General features: G+C 35.8%; 1 protein-coding gene across 13 annotated transcripts in view; it reads right to left on the reverse strand.

Moving 5' to 3' along the window:
- Nucleotides 1-21,702, reverse strand: part of SOX5 (SRY-box 5) — a 1,023,582-nt gene that overhangs the window by 407,913 nt on the left and 593,967 nt on the right. The window lies entirely within an intron of this gene.

Here is a 21,702-nt window from a genome sequence, read left to right on the forward strand (position 1 = left end):
CACTGTTTTCTAGTCTACCTCCTCCTGAATCCCACCCATTGTCATGGTTGCCAACACAGCTTCCTGTTCAGTCTTGATAAAAAAAAAGAAAGAAAGAAAGAAGGAAAACGAAAAAATAATAAAGAATAAAATGTCTACTGTCATGCCGTCACTGATTACCAATGTATCATTTAGATAAGAACATGAGAATATTACTAAGATTCTTTTGACAGTCAACTCACATACAGTGCATATTTTTTTTTCCCATTTAAATTTAGAATTAACAGCCCACAAAATGAACCCAGGGTTTTGTGTCAAGGAAAATATCTCTATTTGTGAGAGTACAAAGAGAAGAACAGGAAATCCGCCTGCATTCATGGGTCACTTGTGCCTTACAAATATTTCTCTCTCTGATTTACTGTGTTTTGTTTCACATGCATATTTGAAGTTGAAACCAGTCTTTAGATGATAATATTACAGAGAAAATTAAATCCTATAGATAAATGGTTTCCATAAAATTCATCTGTAACACAGGTCACATATATCCTCTGCTAAAAATAAGTTCAAGTGTCATTAAATCTATATTAAGTTTGAAAATTCAATCCAATTCAATACGTATTTCTGTAGTGTTGATATTGTGTTTGGCATGGGGAAATAAAGATTAATGAATTTAGCTGAGGCACTCACACTCTAGCGACACTGCGGACCCGTGAGGAGAAACAATTGTTAAAAATACCCAAGTAGGAGGAGAATGAAGAGCCTGTGAAAGTCACAGAGGGAGGACACGACTCTCTGTCAGTCAAGGGAGGTGTCTTCAAAGATAAGGTTATACCAAAAACTAATGAACAAATAAATAAATAAAATGCACAGTGCCGACAAAGAAGTGAAAGAGACAGAGATACAGAGAGACGAGGGTAGAAGGTAAGAACTGGGAAGTAAAGATCTACATAACTGGTAGGATAAAGAGCCAGAAGGTAAGGTTATTATCTGATGAATGTACCTTAAACACCAAGAATGTGTCTACCACTGGGGCATGAGGATGCCCCAAGCAATCAAGAGTTGTTAAAAGTTACTAAATTAATGAGTACCACAACCAAAAGATCTCTTATCACAAACTCCATGATGGAATTCCTGCCCTGACTTTAAAAAGTAAAATTGCCTCACTGCCTAAAGAACAACAGAGTTATTCTTTTTGATTCTTTTTCAGAGTTATTCGTTGTCTAAAGAATAACAGAGCTATTCTTATTTTGGAGTCTGGGGTCCTCCAAAGTGGTGCCCAGCCTAGGCGATTTTACCTTGTGTCTTGGTAACACAAGATTCTCTTTTCATGTTCAAAGCTGATCATAACATGGCTTTATTCATGGTGATGCTCAACTGACATGTCCTTTCACCCTTATGCCAGGTGCTCCCCAAACCTACACAACCTCCAGGTCCCAGCTCAAAGCCCCCCACGTTTATATAACCTTATCCAGTCCTTACAACTTGAATTTATTTTCCCCTTTTTGAGTTCCTATGGCATTTTGTGGGTATTTGTTGTAGCTGTTACATAATGTAATCTTCTGATGTTTACATAAACATTTCTAGCATTCCAATGAACAATACAGAGGAGGAATTTTTGTCAGGCCTTTTCTACTAATGGTGACTAAAAAAGCTTTTGCATTTAGCAAACAGTTGACAAATACTGAATTGTACCAAGACAAGACATACTAAGATATCTTTAAGTTGACCACTCAAGGGACTATAACAAACTGGTCAACATACAGAGATGGTCAACTAGGCCAACTGCACTGATATGTACATGAGGAATGAAGCCCACTCTACTGATACGTACATGAGGTGCATGTCCAGTCGGTGAACACTGGGTCACCTTCAGGAGGTGGTCAATGTGAGCAGGTAGTCAACTATGGAGGTTCTACTATATTTAGGTTAAGTTTGAATATTTTTGAGTGATCTTATATTGCTATGTTTACAGAACCATCAAAAATCTCACACGAATTTAACATCAGAGAGTGACACGAAGAGAGAAATGTTCTTGTTTCTTTCACACTTGACGTATTCTGTAGTCACCACTTCCTCAGCCCGTACCGAGTATTGTCATAAATCTTTCTGAGCATTTTTATAGTCCCAGGACCAGATTTTAACATCAAGGAATTACACAAGGTGGCATGGTAGAAAAAAAAAAAATTATGTGAAGGAAAATTTACAAAGGCCTTATAATTTGATATAGCCAGGTGAAATTTTGGTAAAAACAACAAAAAAGGCAAGGTAATGTTTCTTACCTTCTATCAGATGTTCCTCGGTTATGTATAAAAGTGACACATTTTTAAATCAAGTGCAATCAAGAAAACTTACATTTGTCAGGGCTGTAACTTACCAGTATCCTATCCTTTTATTTTGTAATCTTTAGAGTATAAATAAAGGTTTGCTAAAAAGTTAAATTTAAAGGAAAGACATTTTTACAAAAAGCATCACTGGAAGTCACAGAATTAACAGAGCAGAGAGTTGTTTTGATTTGGGGTTTTTTTTAGATATTTAGATTATTTTTGATTTCAGGTTCTCAAAGAACTGATACTTCACCGAGGTCAGGATTTTCAACTTACAAAGAAACTGGATTAAGCCCATATGGTTAAATCTGTATCATTTCCATTATAAACCTCTTTTATTCTTGCCTTATGAAATAAGTTAATAGAAAACTCAGGCAAATGTGTATTTTCCAGGGCCATGCCAATAAATTATCACAAATATGTTCATAAATTTGAGTTTTTACAATTACCATAGCAATATAATGTTTTCATAATGTAACGACAAATTATGACCTCAGATATCAACAGAACGCTTTAGCTCTCTATTACTTGTAGAATTCAATGGAAGTGTTCTCACCAAAAATGCGTGCAGTGCCTCAATAATTGTGTGTGTTATATTTGAATACATTTACTGAACGGTTAATTTTAGTGGAGAGCAAGTGTGATTTCTAACATCTCACTAATGTTAAAATTATAGAAAAGTGGATCATGGTCAGTCCCTGACATCATCTTCTGCAACACTCCTGTCTTACACAGCAAGAAAACTTCATACGCAATTTTGAAATATAATTGGTAATTCAGTGACAGACGACATGAAAAGTAATCTCCTTTGAAAACTCCATCTCAAGGTCAAGTTACATCTGAAGATGAACAGTGAATGTAAATTGTGAATTGTAATCTGTATGTAGGAAACTTATTATAGCACTGCTTTTAAATTTTATTTACGAGGTTTCGAACCATAGTCCATTGTTTGAAGCAGAATATCCTACGCCATGAATGATTTCACCAGAAAAAATATGTTTGAGATCCACTTAACATTTTTTAGCAAGTGATATAAAACTTATCCATTTATCCCAATTTTCCTATAAATAAAATGATCTAAGAAGCAAACTGCCATAAGTTATACTTGTATATGTTGCTCTGACAATGTCATGCCATACATGTATTTTACTTCATTTAATCCTCACAAGAACCTGGAGTGTAATTAAAGATGATAATTAAAATATCCCAGAAAGACGTATAGCATGACACACACCAATGAGAATAAATGTTGCTTATCAACAACCAATATGGCAAACCTGGATATAGCAGCTGAGTATTAGCTCTGCAGGCTACTGTGAGGACAGGCTCACTAAGGGATGTAGCACGTTGGAGGTTACTCTATCCATAATCAATGTGGTATTTATTTCCATGACACTGGGATGACTTGATATTTTAATTGCTAACTGACTCATATTTATTTACCTTTTTTTATTTTTTGGCTGAATTTGGGTGAGTCTGGAGAGGTATTCCCCACACTCACATCCACAGACTCTCTTTATATGGCATTTTCAGCCCTGTATATTATGATCTATCTTCCCGGCAGTAAATGGGTGTTGTAATAACAAAGTTCCTCTTATTCAATCAATTAGAGAAAGCTACACTAAAGAAGTTTTCTCTCTTTTTTCTTTACTGTAGTACTTCTCAAGGAGTGTAATATATGCACTAGGGACAGAGGGAAAAAATAAGCTTGCTTTTCGGGAAAGGAATCATCCACACGGGAAGAGCAAATATCATAAAGATACACAATCTTATCAGTTCGCAGTTGTAGTCTACTTTCAGTAATGTACCAATGAGGACAAATGAATCGGGATTATGGTTAGTACATTCAACATGCTGTGTTTCTTTCCCTCTAGCATTTTGTTCCTTTGTTTTAAAGCGTCAACATATGCATTTTTTGTCCTAACATAGGAGCATGATTTTGAGGATAGATTTGAGTAATTTTTTTAGCAGTGTCAAATCGTATATGGATAAGGTCGCCCAGGAGTTCTGCTTGTCAGAGCTTAATGATAAACACAAGGGGGAAAAAAAAAACCCTTTGAGAAGGTCAGTTCTCAAAAAACTTGGATTGTAAGGTTCACCAACCTAGGAGAGACTGAAATACCAAGAAACTTATTCCAAAGGGGACCTGAAATAGAGCTGCATTAATTAATAGGATAAAGAACTTTTTGTTGCATGCCAATAAAGGACCTCACAATTCTTATCTATCATCTTCAGTACCAAAAAAAAAAAAAAATTGAAAAAGAAAGGATCTGCTAATAAATACTAAACAATTAGAACTATCACAATTAGAGAACCTCGTTTAAAAAATTGGGCATTCCTTGCTTTGTTTTTTCAAAAGGATTGTAGCCTGTATTACATGGATCAATGTTACCCAAAATTATTTTTAATTTTTTAATTTGTTGAGACAGAGCCTCAAGCTATTGCCCTAGGTAGAGTGCTGTGCCATCACAGCTCACAGCAACCTCCAGCTCCTGGGCTCAAGCGATTCTCCTGCCTCCACCTCCCAAGTAGGTGCGACTACAGGCGCCCACCACAATGCCTGGCTTTTTTTTTGGTTGCAGCTGTCATTGTTGTTTGGCGGGCCCGGGCTGGATTCAAACGCACCAGCTCAGGTGTATGTGTCTGGCACCTTAGTCACTTGAGCCACAGGCGCCGAGCCTACCCCAAATTCTTAAATTAGCAAACTTCTTTTTGCCACCTCTAACCATTATAGTAATTATTCAAATTCACCTAAAATAAACCATTTAACCTTATATCGTATAACTCATTCTTAGAGCTTGGGAAAAGCTCTTTCTTGGTTCTCCTATATCTTCTGCTTCTAAGAGAAAGAAAAGTCATCCTTTTACTGGAAGAATTCACAGTATTTACTAAAGGCTCTCCCCCTCATTGTCACCACTGTCTCCTGGCTGTCATCTCTTTCTCTCGTTCTCTGTCATGTCTCCCTCTCTCTCATTCTTGCTTTGTACCCATACCTACGTATGTACATTAAACCAGGCGACAAGATCCAACATCTGAGAAACTGTACTTTTCATAATTAATGAAATATATTTCACATTATTAATCACAATCATGACCATTATTTTGATTTTCCTATTTACTTCCAAGGCTATATAACACCTACAAATCTCTCTATCATATTTTAAGAACGAGTTATACAATAGAAGTTTTATCCCAAAGAAATAAGCTTTGTGTTGAAATCCACCTTTAACAAACACGCGGTATGGTACTTCTGTTTGATTGCCCTTTGTCTGTAAGAACCATTGGTAAACGACTGTAAGTGACTTCCACTTTAAAGCTCATAAGTCAAACCAAACTCTGTACTTTTCAGTGTGTTGATATCATCTGCTCCACAAAACAGGAGAGACCCTCACCAAGTCACAAAGAAGCTCACCTTGTAATTCATTTGTCTCCAAAAGGGCATTACATTTTCTAGAACCCAAAAGATTTAGTATCCATCAGATGGCCATGGAATGCACTCTCGGGTAATAGGAGCATCAAGGAGCAACCGGAGAGGGCGGAACTAGGGCATCTAACAGTCATGGAGCTCCCTAGTGAAAATCCGTTGGGCAAATGGGGAAGGACGCTGGATTGCAGCAAGGCTCCCTCGAGAAATGGGATGAGAACACCAGAAGGGAAGCCAAACCAGCCCAGAGAAAATAAAGAGAGAAAACAAATAAGTCCGAGCAGTAGCAGGTACCAGGAAAAACACAGGACCTACAGTGAGTCCAAGCAGCCACGAAAATTGAGATCTCAGACATTCGGGATCTATTAGCAGAGAGCCTTCTGAGGGAGAAATACAGATTTCCCTTTCTGGCCTTAATATTGCTCAGTCCTTATGGGTGGTGGGAATTATATGGGAATTGACAAGCCATACTTTAACTGAAATAGAATTCTAATATTCAAGCCCAACAAACTGACATTGCAGAGATGCATGAAACTTTCCACCCTTAGCATTATTAATAGATATCTGAATTTCTAAACCTATAAAAATAATTGTATACATATTTGTTCATCAGTAAGTTATTATTAAAGTATTTAAAGTGTACATTTATTTATTATAGAATAGTATAAACATTTTTCTTAATTTTTCATTATTCATTCTATTAACTCAATAGTCATTTAAAAGTAAGGAAATTAATGTTGGTCACTCCTGGATAAAACAGGACAGACATCATTTCAAATTCTAAATTTTAATGTTTTAAAAACTATACTTATAATTCTTACACTGCTCTCTAAGCATCCACAATGTCTTATAATTTAAAAACTGCCTATCATATAGGTAATTCATTTCTATTTCCCATTACTAAGTTAATTATAATTAATTAGCTGTTAATAATTTACAGTAGATAAATATAATTACTAAAATAATATCCAAATAGAAATGATAATGAATTGGCTTCTTTGATCATATTTCTTTTAAAATGACTTCTAAAAAAATAAATTTAAAAAAACATAGAAAAGTTCACCATTAGAAATGTTGTATTTCAACTACACGTAGAAATTCAAAGTGGAACAACCATCAGGGACTCTGAACTATCCTCCGCAGAGTAACTCCTTAAATAATAATGGTCCATTTCCCCCCAAATATGGATTATGTCTATGTTAAAAATGGTAACAGGCCAGGCATAATGGCAGACACCTGTAATCCTAGCACTTTTGGAGGCCGAGGGGGGAGGATCACTTGAAGCCAGGATTTTGAGACCAACCTGAGCAACATAGCAAGACCCTGCCTATACAAAAAAATAGAAAACTTAGCCTCATATGGCAGCATGCACCTGTAGTGCCAGCCACATGGGAGGTTGAGGCAGGAGGACAGCTTAAGCCCAGGAGTTTGAGTCTGCAGGGGGTTGTGATAATGTCACTTGCACTCTAATCCGAGGAACAGAGGCAGAGTGAGACCGTGTCTCAAAAATATCAAACACAAACAAAAAAACAAGCTAATATAAAATTTTGTTACACTGTGGAACGAAGCAATACACTGAACAAAGATATAAATGAAAAAGAAATAATAAAAAGCAAAAACTGTCAGTTAAAAGACTGGCCCCCAAAAAGGATAATGTAGCTTCATTTATCTCCTACCCTTATGTTTTCCTTAATAAAAAATTTCTGTGTGTGAGCTGAATCACATCAAATAGCCAATTAAATGCAGGGGTCTTCAAAGTACGAGTCAAAGTTCATACATCATGGGGCTAGTCTTTCTCTGAGCATTTGACAATAAGTAGCCAATAAAGAAAAAGTGAAAATGAACCTTTTGGCCATTAAAATTATTAATCCCACTGTGAAAAGGGGAAAAAAAACCCTTTGTAACAAAACAAAATCCAATGGCTCATAGGTCAGGTCACAAGAGTGTATATAATTAAATAGCTTATGTCAGGGTAAGTACAATCTGTATTTATACAGCAATTCTTAATTTGTATGAACGTACGTATTTTTACCTGATGATAACCAATACCTTTGCAAACAACTTGAAAACTACTATTTTTGAGACCTAACATAACATGGCAGCTTGTATTGAACCAACAGAAAATGTTATATTTAGAAAATGTTACCGTTAAATAAAAGCATTGAAGTTTATCAGACTCCATCAATGAACAGGATAGTAACAACTTAATAGTTTAATCAAATTAAATCAATCTTTAGCATTTCCATTTACTAGAAGGGACAATCAACAGACTGTTCAAAAACCAAAGTTCCCCACAGTTTCCCCACTCATCCTCATGCTGGCCACACAACACCTCTTTTCAAGTCAACCCAGGCATTCTGCAGCTCCCTTTCTCACCCCTCACAAACCTGAGTGGAATGAAGGGCATTCAAAGTAAGTAAACAACCAATAAATGTAACGAAGGTACCGAGTCGTGTGGGGAGGGGGGCACCATGCAGAGAAAATGGCCAAGTTGTTCGCATTGGAAAAGCAGACTTTGTTCCATACACTTTCCAAGAACCTTAGTAGAGTGTTTCATTTTTAATTCATTGAAACCCATTTAAAATTCACCTGAATGCAGCAATTTGGCGAAGTCATTTTTTGCTCTCACAAAATGCCATGTTTACCAACATATCAAGAAAAAAAAATGACAAATATGCTCAGTTTGATATTCTGACTTGGGGTTTGAAGATCAGACTCATATAAACCTACAAAGGAAAGCCCTGTATATATTTATAGGGAAAGAAGGATGAAAACTGGAGGAAATTTGCAGTAGAGGATCAGGGCCCAGGTATGCCTAAGAAATAAAGGTGTTCTGGCTCCTTCAGGATGGTTAGACTGTGTTATCAGGACTCAGTACACACGGAATACTCTGATAATTTTGCCTTTATTGGGTATTTAAAATCTCAAAAGGACAGTTCTTACTTGTCTATAATCATCTCTTTAAATCCTCGACCCTGCAAGGTAGGTACTATTCCTATCTCTGCTTCACAAATGAGTAAACTGAGGCAGACATAGAGCGGTTACCTTGCCCCAGGGAATCCACCTTGTGCATGGGAGAACCCGGCTGGTAAACCAGACAATCTTATTCTTGGGGCCATGATCCTGCTGAGAGATGAAAATTCTAGCATTCTTCATCTTTATTCTCACCCTCCTCCTCAAAAAGGCCCACTCTGCCCATGGAACAGGATAAGAGCTCCTTGTACTCTCCCACAACACCTGGAACTGCCTTTCTCCATCACATTGACCTGAATTGCAATGATTGCTTAAAGCATGTCTCCCGTACCTGACTGTACAATTGATGAGGACAAAAGTACTACATGTACTGTTCATTTTTACATCACTAGAAGCTAGCAGTGTCTAGCACACACAAGTATTCCATAAACACTTTATGAAGGAATGTACATTTTACCACTGCTTAAGAAACCTGTTCCAGGGTGCCACCTGTGGCTCAAAGGAGTAGGGCACCAGCCTCATATACCAGAGATGGTGGGTTCAAACCCGGCCCTGGCCAAAAACTGTAATAAATAAAAAATAATTACTAAAAAAAAAAAAAAAATCTGTTTTGACTTCTAAGTGCCATTCTGGAATCCCTTTAGTAACTGCAAATATTGACAATCCACCATCAATAATAATAGCTATTATTCACTTAGTGCTTACTATGTCCATGGTCCAAGTTTAAATGGTTTACATGCAATCAATTACTCAAAAGCCATAAATAGTAAGTTTATATAAGAGTAAAATAGAATTCAGAGAGGTTAAGCCATTATCTCAGTATCACACAGCTAGTGAAAGGTACAGCTTGGATCTAAATAGTCATCAGATTCTAGCAACGACGTAGCCTATTTATACCTCTAAATAGGGGCAATTTTCAAACTGACAAATTCTCTGAACAGAGAGCCAGGGTATAAAGTACTCTGAGTAGAGAAGTGGAAAATGTTGGTAACCAAGAAATCACTCCAGAGATCTTGACCTATATCTCTGAAATAGTAGACATAGAGTTAATATAGAAAATAGCATGAACTTGCTACTAATTTTTTTCAAAACTTCGTAATTATTTTAAAAACTGTAAAGAAAAGTATTTCTGTTTTTCAGTTTGTGAGGATGGTGAGTAATGAGAGAAGAGCTGGATTTTTTTGTTTGTTTGAGAGAGTTGGCATCTAGCATTCTCTCAAAAGGTGTGAACATTGTAGCTCTAAGTATGAAATGCAACAAAATATTTTATTTATGGTATTTACAGTACCATGCTACTACACAGACTTTGTGATCAATATTTTTAAATTATTACCTGTAAAAAAAATTGTCATTTATAGCGATCTTTAGAGTAGACTCTGATACTCTTACCTGAATGGATAAGTTGCAATGATTTCTTAGACTATGGAAGCCCTATTTCCTCAACTGGATCAACCTATTACCAAACGCTCCACGCAAAACAAATCACCATAGCTCAGATAACTTTCTGATGACAAATTAGATCTCTTAAACTACAAAGTCTCCATGTATCTGGTAAGTCCCCACTTCTGACAGGTCTAATTACAATCTTAAGTGATGCAAAAATAGAAATGGTCCAATACCTGTCTTAAAAGCTCTGAATCTAACCTAAATCTAATCATGTGGATACAATTAAACAAATCCAGATTGTGAGACATTATATGAGACAAGTGGTCTGGAATCTTCAAAAATGTCAATGTCAATTTCAAGGCAAAGAGTGGCAGAGTGCTACCTGCAACTTAAGGAGATCTAGAAACACACAACAACTAAATGTAATGCCTGATGCTTGATTTGATTGATCCTCGATTTAAAAAGATAAAAGAGTTACCAAAGGCATTACTGGACAGTTAGAAAATGTGGACACTGACTGTACGAGAAATATTATTACTGTATTAAGAGCAACTTTCATGCATGTGTTACCGTGGTTATATAGAAGAATGTCCTAGTTTTTAAGAGTGTTAGTCTCAACTTACTTTCAAATGAATCAGAGACAAAATTAAAAGAAAAGAAAAGAAAAAGAAAAAAACATATAAAGAGAGAAAGCAAAGGGAACAAAGTTAATAGTGAAAAGTATAGAGAATCTCATTGTATTATTCTTGCAACTTTCTGTATATATATTTTTTGAAATTAAAAAGTAGGAGAAAAAGGAAGGATTGTGTATCTGAACATACTGCAGGATGTTTTCAGTTATAACCAATGTAAAATCAAAAAGCTTGTGGCTAATGACTTAGATCTGCCATCGTGACCTGTAAGTGTCTAAATGTTGTCATAAACAGCAATTCTAAAATAATTATGTCAAAATCAAAACCATTAGTTATGAAGACAAGCTTCAGTTTGCAAATGGAAAAGAGCAGTGTGTTTCAAATGATATCCTCATATCGATAAAATGAGAAATTGTCTTGCCTGTATTACCCACGCTCTTTTAATTCACCCTGATGTGTGCTTTTACCCTGTCAGACAAATCTCTGTAGTCCTTCCTTATCCATGGTTTTGCTTGCCACAGTTACCCACAGTCAACTGCAGTCTGAAAATATTAGACGGAAAATTCTAGAAATAAACAATTCATAAGATTTAAGCTGTAGTGCTTTTCTGAGCAGCAGGATAAAATCTCATGCTCTTCTGCTCTGTTCTGGCCCACTCTGGATGTGAATCATCCTTTGTCAAGTACATCCACACTGTGTATGGTACCCACCTATGAGTCCCTTAGTAGCTATCTCAGTTACCAGACTGAAAAAACATAACATACTCTGTATAGAGTTCAGGCTGTCTGCAGAGCTAGGCATCCACTGCGGGTCTTAGAATATATTCCTCTCAGATAAGGGAGGACAACTGATATTCAAATGGGAAGTGTTCACTAAATATTCTTAACATTCAAAATGGGAATGTCTACGTCACTGTGAATGCAGATATGCAACTAAATCATGCAAAGGTATATAAAATTACCTTACCTGCTAATTTAATTCATTTAGTTAACACAGGATGACTTCCAAAATTAAGTCCACCTGGAGGACCCAAGGAAAGGAAGTACCGGTCAAAATCTGGAGAAACAACACTACATGCCAGAATGGACAACGAGGAATACAAAGTTTTAACAGTCTTCAGAGGAACACAACCGCTGCTGGGTTGTACTCTACCAACTCTAGAGTCTCACTGGAATGTTCTTTGGGTACTTGAACAGATCCAAAAGGGCCTCCTGAGGAAAATTCTTGCTTTGCTACGTACCTGGAGTAAATTTAAAGACAGAGGTGGGAGGGCCTCAATCTAGGCAAGAATACAATTCAGTCAAGAACTGATTGTTCCTTATCTCTTAGCAACAGCCTAGATGTAATAACTGTTATTTAAAGGAGATAGTTTAAGGGACTTGTTAGCCTTTTCTTAGATCCTTGACTATTTCCTTTCACCAAGGACTCTACATACCTGGCAAACCTTGGTTTAGCTACTTATAGCAATGCCTTCTTCCACAAAGTTATCTCTCAATATTCTTTCTCATATCTGGTCTAAACTAAAAGTGGCAAGTAAGTAAGAATGCCTCTGAATTTTGTACTACGTCTCCTGAAAACAATTTAAGGATTCATAAAATAAATCGCTCCCTCAGACTTCAGGGACCCTCAAAACAATAGTGAAATTCTTCTCTTTAGAAAATAAGAACCATCAGCCTCAGGATAGCTACGGTAACTCAGAAGGATTCTCAGCCAAGGTTTTAGTTTTAGAAATAATCTTCCTTCATTTTATACACACATACACTCAGAATATTCAGGCTACAAATCACAATTATATATGTACACTATGTAATGTGTTATATATGTATATGCATATACAATATACACACGCATGCTCTTTATATGTATATGTTTATAATATATATTTATATGACAAATGTATACTATATAAGCAGTTACATGACATAAATATTCTAAACATTTTTCATCCTTTTAGGATCCAGATGTAATTGCAATAAATCTTGTCCAAATCATTAGTTTCAATACAATTTACTAAGTACTTGATATTTATATATCCACTTACAGTCTAATGTTACTTTTCATATTATGTGTAGTATCCTTGGAACTCCTTCTAAATGATTAAAACCTTTTAAAGAAAAATAACAGCGTACACTTCCTAAACATGCTAAGTCACATAAGATTTCTTATGTAAGCAATAAAATGACCTAACTATGGGAATTATTATAATCCCCATTTCACAGATAGAGAAATTAAGGCATGGAGAGTTTATGTCACTTGCAAAGATCATATAACTAATAAATAGTGGCAGTGTAAAATAATTTGAGCAGTCTAACTCCAACCCCACTTGTGACTACTAAGTCATATGCTTCTCTGTAACAAGGTGTTAAGAAATCTAAGAAAGGACCAAAAGGGGTGGCGCCTATGGCTCAGTGGGTAGGGCGCCAGCCCCATATACCAAGGGTGGCAGGTTCAAACCTGGCCCCATTCAAACTGCAACAGAAATAGTCGAGCCTTGTGGTGGGTGCCTGTAGTCCCAGCTACTCAGGAGGCTGAGGCAAGAGAATCGCCTAAGCCCAGGAGTTGGAGATTGCTGTGAGCTGTATGATGCCACAGCACTCTACCGAGGGTGATAAAGTGAGACTCTGACTCTACAATAAAAGTTAAAAAAAGAAGAAAAAAAAAAAAAAGAAAGCACCAGAAGCCTTAGACGTGTCTACACATGGTTCAACACTTAAAAGATCAAAACTCACAACAGAAATCCACGGATCACTGCAAGCCTGCACTAACACGTATTAATCTAGTAGTAAAATTGAAAAATCCAGTAGCCTAAAACTATGAGATTAATTTCCATTCCCAAATGCCTGATTGTTCCCATAAACCTGTAATCATATTATCAGTCAAATTAATTTATTACCATACTTGAGTATTCTAGTTAGAATACCATACCATTCCTGCTACCCAATAAAATTAGTACATGATGGCTCCAAGTTAAAGATTGATATCATATTCATTATACTCTTATTTTAATTATACTTTTATTTTTGTGCTAATTCATCACACACTTTTCCCTGTGAATATCACCATATGAAATAGGAATATGGACGTATTTAAAAATTACGAGACCACAAAGAGGCTTTCTGCCCTCTGTGGTAGCAAAAAGTAATCAGAGAGACTTTTTGAGCAAAGACTCTGCCTGTCTGTAGCTTGCTGAAAAGGAAGAGACATTTTGAGAAATATTACATAGCTACACTTCTCCCCATTAGAAGTTTCATCTCTAATGTGTATTGGAAGTCTCTTAATAACAGTTCCAAGTTGCTATAAGCAAGAAACCTTTTAGAGAAATGTCCATTCGCTTGGTTATGCACCACCTAGCATATCACCTTGTGCCGTGAATGAATTAATTTATTCAGAAAAGAGAAATGAGACGTTTATACTTACAATCACTGTATGTCATTTATATTGTCTGCATTTTCAATATTTACTCAGCATCTAAAATAATGCCTGGCATTGTGGTTTTTTAAAATGTATCTGTTGGAAGAGATTTCTCTCAGTAAAACAAATCATAGATTATAAAGTTGTAAGTATTTGATTACCTAGATCAGTACTATAACGTGATGGCTAAGGGGGACAGGGAGAGTTAGACTGAGTAGGTAGCTCAGCTCTGCCAATTATCACCTGTGAGAAATGAGGCAACTCTCTCACTAGGTTTCATTTTCTTCGTTTGGGAAGTGGAGATAAAAACGTAAGAGTGGTGTGAGGCTCGAGTGAAATAATGCATGCAAAGCAATTTATAACTGAGTCTGCAATATAATGAGTACACAGGAATGTTAGCTCCAGTTTTCTATCTATCTCTATATTTCCCCATGTCAGAGAAAGCTTAGATCCCGTCTTGTGGGTCAATTTAAGAAATCATGTGTCAGCTGAGACACATAAGCTGAAGGTATTCCTACCCAAACACAAACTTCTTTAAAGCTCAATGGGGAAATTACAGATACACAGAGTGGCATTTCAAAAAGTAAATCTAATTGCCCATTTCGAACAGACAGTATCTGAAACAATTTATACAGTTCTCAAGCAAACATCCTGCTCCTTTTAACTCCATAGCATTTTGGATAAAGCGACAGGATTCCTGGAGCAAATAACAGACCCATTGTGCAAGTGAGTGCTATTCCTAAGGCTTTGAAAAGGGGGACACGATTCCACCTTCTTGTAGGAAAAGCTACGAAAGAAGACAATTGATAAAAACCTAAGTCTTCCTGACTCATTGTTACCCTACCGAGCTGTGAACTGCTAGAATCTAGATACAGACAGAGGTATCCATTTTTCTCCATACACAGAAAGGCATGAAGCAGCACTGTCCAATAGAAATATTACGTGAGCCACAAATAGGAGCTACACATGTAATTTTAAATCTTTCAGTAGCCACATTAAAAAAAAAAAAAGAAACATGTGAAAATAATTTAATAATATATTTTACTTCTGCCAACATATCCAAATATCATTTCCACTTATAATCAACATAAAACAAACTTAGTAAGGTGTTTTACACTCTGTCTTGCAACCTAAGTGTTTGAAATCCAATGTGTACTTTATACTTAAAGCACACCTCGGTTCAGGCCAGCCACATTCCAAGGGCTCAGCAGTGACATGTGGATAGTGACTACCATATTGGAAAGAAGTACAAAGATAGAGGGATAGTGAGAGCATTTCGTTACATATTGCTAAATCACACACTTCTTCATAAAACACAAAAATCTCAACATACATTTTGGAATTCATAAAACCTAGAAGTTAATAACACATTCAATTTTCCTAATATCTAAAAATACACAACATGTTTTAGCTGTAGAAAATAGGTAAAATTATTACTTGGTCAAAAGTATATTCTTTGATTGCTATGTGCTAAGGGACAGTCTCTAATAGCTCTCACCAGCCAGTTAAAAAATGTAACAGCTTCTAGTCTGTAATATTTACCAACGTTCTTCCACTGAGCACTTTGGGATCCCTCCCTCGCCTTTAGGCAAATGAAATGGGTCGAACAATTAGGGTTAGCCCCTAATGTATTAACTAGAGCATGATTTTCCTTTACTGAACTCGTGATAAAACAGTACTTCTCTGATTCAATACTATACATGTAGAACAACTGGGCAAGCATTAAATTCAGAAGTGCTTCTGGACCATTAACTTCCATGCTAATTTGACATGTACTATAGTATTCAGGCAACAAACTCAGGAATATAACCTATTCCCTAAACCAAACAGTCTTTTATCTCATAACCATCTGGGGTTCTCGTCCTAAGGGCCACTTGCTTAGTGCTGTTTTGTATCTTGTAATATCTTTAAACAAAGCATTAAGATCTATTTTATTTGCCAGACCCATTTTGCTAGGATAAGAAGACTGACATGTAAGAGACTGGGGGTGGGGGGGGGTAACAAAATTTTGGCTGAGGCCCTTGTTTTTATTATTCAACTGAAGAAAATCATTGGTCATATATGTATTGAAAGCCCTATGGTTTTCCTAAGGTAGCAATAAAAGTGATACCATTCCTAACGTGGACAGTGGTCTCTTTCATATATTGCCTATAGTCTCAAACTTAAGTGCCAAGCAGATGGTTGGAATCTGTTTTGTGTAATATGTGCGCTTCCCCCTCCCCAACTATGTTCTTTGTATTCATATTCAGCCTAGGTTTTAGCCATCAAAACACTGGCACTATGTCGATCATTAGCAGCATTTTAGACAACTGGCAACTAAGGTATTCACTGTTCTCCACAAAATGTTCAGCTAATATTTCCCAGATGTATAATTAAGGCAAAAGATCATCTTCTTAAATTGGTATCAGCACTTGGGATGGCTTCTGGCTTTCAACAGATTATATCAGTGAAAATAGTTTTATAACAAAAATCAGGGTTCTGTTTCTTGGGTGATTTTGTTGCCTTGTTAGACAGCTGCCCATACCAATAAATCTATGTATTTCCTCAAGCTTCACTTACAGTCTAAAGGACATAGAGCTAAAGCAAAATCTCTTCTGTTGCTTTCACTATAGAAATCTATAGTGTACTGGATTTGTATGCACAATAGCTTAAGTTATTTAATATATTCTAGTTGTCAAAAAAATTGCACAAATAATACTTCCAAAAGCAAGGACTTTCTTACATTAACAGAAAATCACTGGTTTTCGTTGTTCAATAATTTGTTCTATGAAGTGATTCATTCACATGATTATGTACAAATAAATGAACTTTCATATGCACAGTTTAAAGCATAGGAATATGTTAAATCAGCAAATTCATTATTCAAATACTTGATATACTGCTACTTGCAAAAACAACCATTACTGTAGCAGACATTCTCCATATAAAATGACAAGAGCTATGTTTTTAGGACATGTAATTAGGAGTGAGTAGTGAGAAAATATGGCTGTATTACTGCTATGGAAGTATGAGTTACCTGGGATCGATAACCAAAAGTGTCCTTAAAACAATCATGCTTATATCAACTATCAAATTAAAAAATAGGTGAACCAGTTTCTCACAGGCATTATTTTATACACTACCTTTCAAATATCTGACCACTATGTTATCAAAAAAATAAAATGCTGATCATTTAACATTTGCCAAAAAGTGAAATGTAGTTTTAAAAATCTGAATTCAGTGGCTTGCCTTCGGGGGTATCCAAATATTTTTATAAATTTTCATAAGTTTCAGCTGGCTCATTAGCATTGGGGGATAAATAATTTTTTACTTATTTTTAAGTCCATTTCATAGATGCATGGCTGAAACCCAAAGAATTCAAGGGACTTACACATCACACAGTTTTAATTCTTGATTTAGAAACCGTTGGAACATATGCCAACTCTGTACTGTATATAACTGAATGCTGCATTATAAAATATATTAGCAGTAAGTTGCCCAACTGGATGATTTCCAAATTTTCTTTCTGATTTAACAGTAAGGATATTTGCACATTTCTCTTTGGTCCTAATTCTAAATGTAGTTCTGGTTCAGTAAGGTTGTTTTCTTTCTTTTCCTTTCTTTTTTTTTTTTTTTCTTAGAACCTTTATATATAAAACATATATATATATACACACACACTTTTATATAGACTTATATATTACACATATATAAATATATGTATGTAAGTAAGAAAGTAATACTCATTCTTTCTTCCTAAATTAAAAGGGTTAGGAATAGAATAAAATATTTACATCGTAATTATAATCGTAACATAGTAAATTCAGTGTTATCAGAAATATCTGAACCTGTATTTTAAACTGGAACTAATTTCATGATACCCCAGACATATCTTCAAAGTAAAGATAAGACAGCAGGTTTTTAGATGTGGCGTAAAGACTGTGTTGCTGATGGCAGAACTACACTTTTTTTTTTTTCCAACAGTGCATTTAAAAAAAAAAAAAGCATTCTCCCAAATGTAAGATAATAACAATATAGGAAGCCTGTCCTCTCCATAATAAAGCTTTTTAAAATGTATCTTTCACTGGTTGTGGCTCTATGCCCTTGCCTCAAAGAGTTTAACATTTCTCTTCATGAAATTGTCCACCAGCAACTACAGTGTAGCACATACCAACTTGGCTGGCTTCATGCTACTACTAATGGTTATTGAATTTGAGAAACACTCCAAATCTTTCTTCGGACTACCTGTTTGTAATCACAGCTGATCTTGCTGTTCTCCAGCTCAAGGTTTTATTTATTCATGCACAGACTGACTGTCCACAGCCTCCGTGTTGTCCTAATGCTCTGGTGTCTAATCTTCCTTTCTGTCTTCTATCCTCCCTTCTAAACAGGCTTTCCGCTCTTTGACCTACAGTGCTACTCTCAGGCTTTTCCTTTTTCCCCACAGTGCCTTCCTTGCTCAGTAATCCATACATAATTTATCTTTTATAATATTTGTAATTGTGAAGGATGGTGATCTGATGCCTGAGAGCTTTAAGCACACAGAATGTGAATCCTATCTTCTGAAACACTTCCAACAGCTCAGAGCAAACTTGGGGGCATCTAATCCTAAAGAAGAATTATACAGAGTACTTAGATTGAAAACTCCTGAGACACCCTATGGTTGCTTGGCCCTGTACAATGACACCTGATTGACAGGTAAACTGAAGGGACCTTCCATGGAAAGAAAGGCTGGTTATACGAGACAGTCTCCTAATAGCTACATAAATGCAAAAATTCCCACCACTGGGATTGAGAGCTGGGGATCCTGCAAATGTAGTTCCAAGTGAGAAAATTTTAAAGTTGAGTGATTTTAGAAATTATCTGCCTATTTTGCCTAAATAAAAATTTTACAGATGTATATACCAGGATCCAAAGAGATCTCAGTTTGCAAGAAAAGCAAGAGATTGAGACCTCTAATAAAGCTTTCTATGTTACACTTCTAAAAAAATTAGTGAAGATACTGACAAGTATAAACCTTACCCAGAGGGAGGAAATTATTTTATTCTTCAGGAGAATTATCAAAATTCACAAATTAAAAAAAAAATGCTTGTTCATTTGACACATGTGCCTTTAGCTTCTAATACCCAACTTTCTCATTATCTCAGCCTAAAATCCCAAATGTTACTCAAGCATACTTTGATTCAGCCAGCATCTTCTCTTCAAATTACCCACTTACTATGTTCTACAATACCACCTTGAGGTTTTTAAAGCTGGAAAATGATTTGTCACTGCAGCACATGCCATAGAGCAAGGAGAAAATTAAAATGAACCACGTATGTCTTTCCGTGAAATATTTCTTCCTTTCAAGATTTTCTCCCTCAAACTTCAGCTTCATCAAAATTTGGTAAGAGTTGTTCGAAAGATGGATTTACCCATAGTGAAAAAGTTTCTCCTAAACCCCTAACTTTTGTCTGTGTATGTATGTCTAGCTATTCCATGCCCTAATCTAATCCTTCACAGAACTGTTCATGACTCCTAATTATCTTTTAATGTAGTTGTGAAAGTCTGAATAATATTTTCTTCCTTCACATTGATTGTTTAAATTGCTATCAAAAGCTTCTGGATACACCTTGTATTTTTTCTAGAATACTACTTTTAAATCATTAAATATTTCCTAAACTGTTTCCAGGTCAAATTAGATCCATTTCACTTTCCAGTAATGAGAAAATTTTTAGAGATAATTACACTACCAATATTGTGTCCCATGATCCTTAGGTTTCTAAAAACAATACCTTTTCCTCTGTTTCCAAATTCCAGCTATAGTTGGGATGAGAGAGAGGCAGAAGTTCCACTCTCAGAAACAGCCTTCATTATCTTTTTTTTTTTTTTTCATTTCTAGGTGTGCTGGTTATTAGTAGTTTAAATTCTAAATAAGTTTCCTTCACATCCTGATGATACTGTACAGGAGATGACAAAGGATCTGACTCTGAGACTGCATTTTCAGTTATCATTCCAGATTCAAAGTTGAATTAGCAAATGAATCCGTTGAACTTGTAAGTGAATCAGAAATTGAATAGTTTGAGCACCAGTTCATCCCTTTCTATACTAAATAATGGGAACGCTATACGTGATTCTAACAAATCTATCACACAGATCGGTTGCAGCGCAGACGAGAAAGAAGAAAGAAAATATTAACCTTCATTTTATGTGCCATCTTCCTGCAACCCCTTCTCAAACATATTATGAAACTCAATAGCAAATAAAAAAAGAGAAAAAACAAAGGGATATCAGGAGAGGAGTAAAAAAAAAAAAAAGTCTTTGGACTTTGTAAACTATTACCCAACAAACTCTTGCTCAGGGTAAATAACCAACAGGAAGAATTGTAGGCAAACAAATAATACCTTAACTTTACAATGAGAATAAAAATGTTTTAGAACTTTGTCAAGCGACAAGCATTAACTCTGAATGAAAAACTAACAGCACAAATGAATTGTTACTTTTTTCATTTTCTCTTCTCTTATCTGAAGGCACTATTTCTCCTGTTCCATGTTGTATTTCTTTTTCGTGAGGATGCTCTTTTACTGGATAAATATTGCATGTAAAATTGATCACAACAGTAGGTCAAATATCTTCATAAAAATTCTACCACTAGACCTCAAATAATCGACCCCTTTTATAGCTCCATCTTAATTAACAGAAAAAGAGAAAATAAAGCCAAAAGACGTAGTAAATATGGACTACGTTTTGAAATAAATTTTGATTAAAAACATACCAAGAAGACATTATTTGGGTCTGTCTCTTCCTTTCCTACTTAACGTTAAAAAACTAAAAACAGGCACCACAGATTAACTCTTTCCCTTCTTTTCCCAATTGTGTCCCTGGAGCCCTGAGTAACAGGATACATCCTTTATAAAATTGCTGCAGTGTCCCAAGTGATCTCACTCCCTTAAACTACCAGTATCAAAATCTTGCCAGATTTTTAGGCTTTTTTTTTTTTTTTTTTTTTTTTTTTGGTTCCATGCAGTGGATTTCATTTCTTCAGGTTACACTTATTCTCAATGCCTCTGATGCCTGGGTTTCAACGTAACAGAAATGACTGGGGTAGGTAGGGGAGGCAGGCGTGCTCAGCATGTAATAAAATCCAAGCATCTCCCCCGACGAGAAATATTAAAGTAGAGCTACACATTTATTTTTAAGAAAGATCCTATCTTCTGTTTTTTAACATTTTCTTTTCTAAAGCACACTTTCTTTCAAAGATGTGAAGAGCAGAAATAGAAACGCTGTTACATATGAAAGTTTCAACGGATCTGCTGCCAGAAGCTTTTCTTTATAGAGTTCCTCTTACCTACACTATGTGTTGGCACTGGCAAGTAGCCCTAATTCGTTAGTAGCCAAATTATTTTTGTCCCTGAAGTACGAGAAATCTCCATAGCACATGAATGAGACATGGTTTACTAGTTTACACACATTTTTATAACTCCCAGAAACCAAAACTCATTCACAAATACGTTCATTTCAGCAAAGGGAAGGGCCACAGAATTACAGAGATAGCCACTTTGAATCCCTCCTTCCCATTGTCCAGGGGAAAACGAAGAGGGGAGAAAAAAAAAAA

The sequence above is a fragment of the Otolemur garnettii genome, unplaced genomic scaffold (genome assembly GCF_000181295.1).
Source record: "Otolemur garnettii isolate 467f Iridium unplaced genomic scaffold, OtoGar3 scaffold00057, whole genome shotgun sequence".
In the NCBI taxonomy this organism is placed as follows: Eukaryota; Metazoa; Chordata; class Mammalia; order Primates; family Galagidae; genus Otolemur; species Otolemur garnettii.